This window comes from Cariama cristata, unplaced genomic scaffold (genome assembly GCF_000690535.1).
Source record: "Cariama cristata isolate BGI_N322 unplaced genomic scaffold, ASM69053v1 scaffold2834, whole genome shotgun sequence".
Taxonomy (NCBI): domain Eukaryota; kingdom Metazoa; phylum Chordata; class Aves; order Cariamiformes; family Cariamidae; genus Cariama; species Cariama cristata.
Genome location: NW_009611032.1, coordinates 19,776 through 25,168, shown reverse-complemented (window position 1 = coordinate 25,168; position 5,393 = coordinate 19,776).

The window sequence follows — 5,393 nt, the reverse complement described above, 5'->3', positions numbered from 1 at the left end:
CACCAGCCGACCCCTGCTCCCGTCTCTTCTCCTTACTTCAGCCTGTGGTGGTGGTGGACACGTCACTTGGACTGAAGCGCTGGGATGAAGTAAACAGGCACAGATGTACAACGGAGGTGGTCGTTTTCTTTTCCGCTGCTAATTTACAGGGAATTCTGCGGTAGGCATGAAAAGGGAAGGGTAAGCGTGCAGCTGAATTGCTGGGTGCTCAGCCCAGCACAACTCAGCAACGTTTTCTTGCAAGCCAGGCAAACTTGCAAGCCCTCTGGAGAGTTTGAGTTGATGTGGGGTTTTGCTTGGATGTTTTGTAGATTTTGATGCTTTTCTATAGAGGAAACTGAAAAGAAACCAAACATGACTGTTTAAACTGAGTTTCCCGTAGGTTTTGCACTCTTTCATACACATGTGCTGAGGTGAGATTCTTAAGTAGAAAAATAAAGACATTTCGCACTATGCTCCACACCCTTGCAACAAAGACATATGGATTTTTTTCCTCTTGGATACTTCACTACTTTTTTGAGACTGAAAGACTCAGCCTCAGGGCTGGGGCAAGAACTCTGTTACGCCCTTTCCGAAATCTTCCCTTACAAGAGCCTGAAGACAGGCCGTCACCATCTTTGTGAACCCTGGGCCTTGCCCAGACCTGATGGGCCCACCCAGCCTTCGCTCTTTGGACTCCCCACCACCAGTTCCCCAGCTTCTGCTATTTTTAATGGACCCATCCAATGAAGGGCCAAATCCTTTCGGCCCTGACACTCGGAGCAGCTTCCCTGTACACGGGAGGAGAGAGGTGGAGGTGACCGTCTTCGTACAAGAGGGTAGAAGGGGTGGAGGTGGTGGCACCAGCGGGAAGGAGAGGGGTGGGCACGGCCTCCCTTCCCCTCGCGGGGGGTTTCGCACCCCCTGGGACGCTCGCCAGGCAAAATGGGCACCAGATCCAGACAGTGCCCTACGATTCATGGGCGTCTCTGGGTCTGTAGGGAGCGTCACATACTCTCCCTGCAGGCTGAAGAGCTGAGTTTGTCTTTCAGATGACTTTGTGACAAAATAAATCTGGAGATAGCAGTGGGAATACACCAATATTTAGGTGGGCTGCTTTTTTAAAAGGTTAATAAAGTATGTACTGGGAATAAAATAAAAAAAAGTTGCCCAACTAGTGGTTTGGAAAAAAAAATACAACTCTTTTTCTGTGTCTCTTCTATGCCCTTCCCTCAAGGAATGTTTGGGTAGGACGTTGGCCGGGACCTTATTTTCATTTCCATCGGGAATGTTATTTAGCTGGCACACAAACTACATGTGTAAACAGCCCAGGAGTTTGGGAAGCTGCTTTACTATTTCCTCCTGTAACGAACAATGGAAACCCTTTGAGAATCATATGAGCCTCGGTGGAAGTTCACATGTCTCCTGACAGGCAGGATTAGCCGCCGTGCTCAAATATTTCTCCTGACGGCGCTTGTCCCCGAGGAGGAGGTGGGTGCCTGCTCAGCACCGCACTGCCCAGCCGCGGGGCAGGCAGGTAGGGGAGGCTGGAGCTGTCGGCGTCGGAGTGTCCATGGAGCCGGGCTAGGAGAAGAAAAGCCGCTCTGCAAATATGATTTGGGCCGATCCAAATGTATTCTATCACAGTGAATTCAGCAGCAAATTAAAAAGAGAAAGCGGAGCCGCCGCACTGCATGCAGAGTTGGCCAATTCCAGCGTGTAATAGGGTAGCTTAGCACAGATGTACTTCTTTGCCTTGCTTGGTGGGTCCCCAGTTTGTCTTCATTTTCATTCCTGTCCCTGCCTTCACTCTTCCTGGCCTGTCGTTTATAGTCTGTGCCTCTCTGGATTGATTGCACGGAGTCTGCCTGGCAGGGCTGGGCAGAGCACAGCCTGATGCTGTTCAGCACGTACGGATATTTTTAAATGATCTGCTAACAGGAGAAATGAAAGCTCAGCCTCTCTTTGCTGACAAATACTCAACTGAATTCTGAGAGTTGCTTCTTTCACCTGGTTGATGGTTATGGAAAGATGAAACATTTCAGAGATGCACCCTTAGGAATACAGGCACTTTATGGCATCTTTTCTGTGTTTAAGGCCTGTTAGAAGAAAATAGCATATAGACAACCACCTACATAAGTCAGTTTTGAAAATGAGACCTAGACGTCTTAAATCAGCGTGTAAATACATTCATAAATCAGGTAGCATGTTATAGCTCTGAGAAGCTTTACAAATTAGTTTGGAAGTAGACAACAGCTGAAATAGAAACAGCAGCACGCCCTGGGGAACATATCAGAGCTGCCTTTGTACAAAGCTTTTCTGCCCCTCCGACGGGGATCTCAGCGTCACACATGGCCTTGCTGAAGTGCGTATGAAGGCCAAGATGAATTGCTGTCCCATTGGCAACACCCTCGTCATGTCAGGAGAAGTCCCTTGCTCGACTGCGTTATTGGTGGTACTCCAGGAGGAGAGGTCTGGAGCCTTTGGAGTGCAACTCATGTCTGAAACGCAAATTGAAGAGAAGGAAAAGTGGCCGCAATCTCCAAAAGCCCAGCTGCCGACCAGCCGAGAAGGGAAGCACCTCACAAGAGCTCATCGGTGGTCGTGGTGGCTCCTCTGCAAGGATCACCCCAGTGCCTGGCCTCAGTGACCCAGCTGGGAACTTCACCCCACGGCTGAGCATGGCTAAACCGGGGACCCGGGGCAAACCCCCGCTCCCATCAGGGAGGTGTCTGTGCCTCGGTGTGGCCACGCTGCTGCCGACAGCAAGCATACCTCTTAGGGAAGGCCATCGCTGGGTTTTGAAGAAGGCAGCTTCTTTGCAGAGCCTGAGTGAGCAAAGAGCGTGTGAGGCAGGGTGAGCCAAGGGCAACACGTTGTCATATAACGTGCCTGTTTCTTTTTACTCATCTGTTTATTTTTTTGAGCAAAGAGACACAGACAGTAGGTTTGGCCGACTGAAACAGAGGAGTCTCTTTGTAACGTTCATGCACAAAGAGCGACAAAACAGGACAACGTGTTAAAACTTTCCTGCAAAAGAGAAGCCCCCAGCTCTGGTGTGTGTCTGGGACTCACACCCCGTTATTAGGAATGACCGAACACAACTCTGGATTTTGTCAAGATAATTCCACCAAGTCCAGAAGGGAGTATTGAAAATCCTGGCCCATAACAAGTATCAATGATGAATACTTCTGGCATTTTGGCTAAGACAGGGTATCCTGCTAGAATGCATGGGTATATTCATTTATGGGTTTATATCCCATATTTTCCCATCTCTTAAGACTGTGGATTTACATGGCATATTTCACAGACAGAAGTATGATTTTTCGGTGCCAAAGAAATGTGTGCAGTATGTAGAGATCACTGAATACACAACCAAATTACACTTCTGTTCAGGGTAGTAGTAGGATGGCACCAGACAACAGAGCAGGCTTACCCAGGAAATGAATGATGCTTTAGGTAATCAACTCTGCAAAGGAGATTTGGCAAGAAGGTTGCATGCAGACAGACTATTGCTGAGTCTGGACATGGCATTAAGAACATTAATTTTTAAGTTGGGGGGGTGTGTGTCACTAAAGATCTGTGGGAGAGGAAAAGGGCACACAGCCTCCCTTTACTTAAATCAGAGCCAATACTAGCAGAGACACAGGCTGTAATGCTAAGTCAAAGCACTGGCGCATTATTTATGCAAAGGAGTTAGTGTTGCTGTCTTTGCGGTCCTATGGCTCCCTGTTAGACACACTCAGGGTTCAGACTGCAGGTACTGCAAGCTCCAGGCAGCCTCAGCTAATGCATTCCTTAGGGAGAGGCGATGGAGGCACATTAGGCTTTGGCGCGCTGAGTCCGACTCGCAGGCGTGCTGCTCCTAGCAGCCGGCCCTTCCCGGGATGAAGACGCACGCTGATTGCTTTGCACACATGAGCAACCATCCAGCCATGTGAAATCACATGTTAATGTGTTATACCACCAGAATGTCTTCCATGGGGAGAAACCTTCCTCCCACCCCTCCAAAACCCAATATTTTCTATATCAATCAATCAGCTTAATTATACTCAAACCCCAGTTTCAAAGTCTCACTCTTGGATTCTGAAGATATCATGCTCTCCAGGTGAATTCCAACAGAATGCACCGTATAAAACAAATGGATAATCCTACAGGAACATCCTTCTCCCATTTCCCAAGACTGGGGACCGTTATCCACAGCAGACCAGTCTTTGCCAGCTCGCTCGGAGCATTCCCAGCCCTGCGCTGGCCGTACACTTTATTTCTGCGATGCGAAGAGGAACAACGCATTTCAGGTGAACGCCGTGTGCTCCCGTGCAGCCCTAGGAGGAGGAGAATGGATGTCCTACTCCTCTGACCTTCCTCACTTCTTCCAGGCTGGAGAGTGAAAGGGGTGTCTGTGGGTCTGCAGGAGAAAACGGTACCGGGGATCTCCCCCGGCAGCCTGCATTGCTCGTTGTCTTCGCCCCGAGAGGCTGCCAGGAGAGGCTCGGCTGTCTCCATCCTTGGAGGTTTTCCAGACTCAAAGAGGCAGAGCCCTGAGTAACCCGGTCTGACCACAGAGCTGACCCTGCTTGAGCACTGGTCGGACTGGAGACCTCCTGGGTCTCTTCCAACCTCAGCTATCCTCTGCTCCTATGAAACAAGCTGTGCTTTGAAAGTATACAGAAGAGATTTTTGAGAAGCCTAGGTGTTATGTTCATAAGCTTTTAACTGGAAACAGAAGGCTGGAGTCAGACCTGGTCTGCATTGTCGCGTACTCAGAGTAACGTCCCTGAGATCAGCCGGTCTGCAGCACCCACTTGGGACCCAGGCACTCCTTGGAGTTTCGGTGGGGTTATGTGACAAGGCGGCCGTGCTAAAGAAAAGCAGTTTTTCAGTGATTTACAGCTGACTGCTGAAGAGTTTGGAAGGGCAGTTCGGGATTCCTTTGTAACTGCCAAGGGCACGTGGTGTTCCCAGTTGGGGCGCAAACCAGAATTGCTCGGACTGGATGTGATTCCCGATGCCCAGCACCGCCCTGGCCCCGCACAGCTCCTGCGTGAGCGTGGGGGCTCGGCAGCCTCCCCGAGGGACTCGTGGGCTTCCCCGGCGACTGAGCGGGGACAGATGCAGAGGAGGGGCGCTCACCTGGGCACCACCACCACTGCTCACGCAGCGCCGAGATTTTTTCTTGTCCTGGGGACTCTCACTCATTAGCTGGCAAATCGGGCACATCACCGCGAGAGCATGAGGGAGGAGGAAATTTGGGGATTTGAATGGTCTTGCGTTTAAGCGGGGTGGCATGGCAGTAAGATAAGGTCATACTTCAGGGAAAAGTACATTATAGTTTGGGTTTCTCCATTAGGGTTCTGTGGAAAGAAGCAGTGCAGAATATGTTCTAGTGTTATGACACGCCATAGCATCTCTTT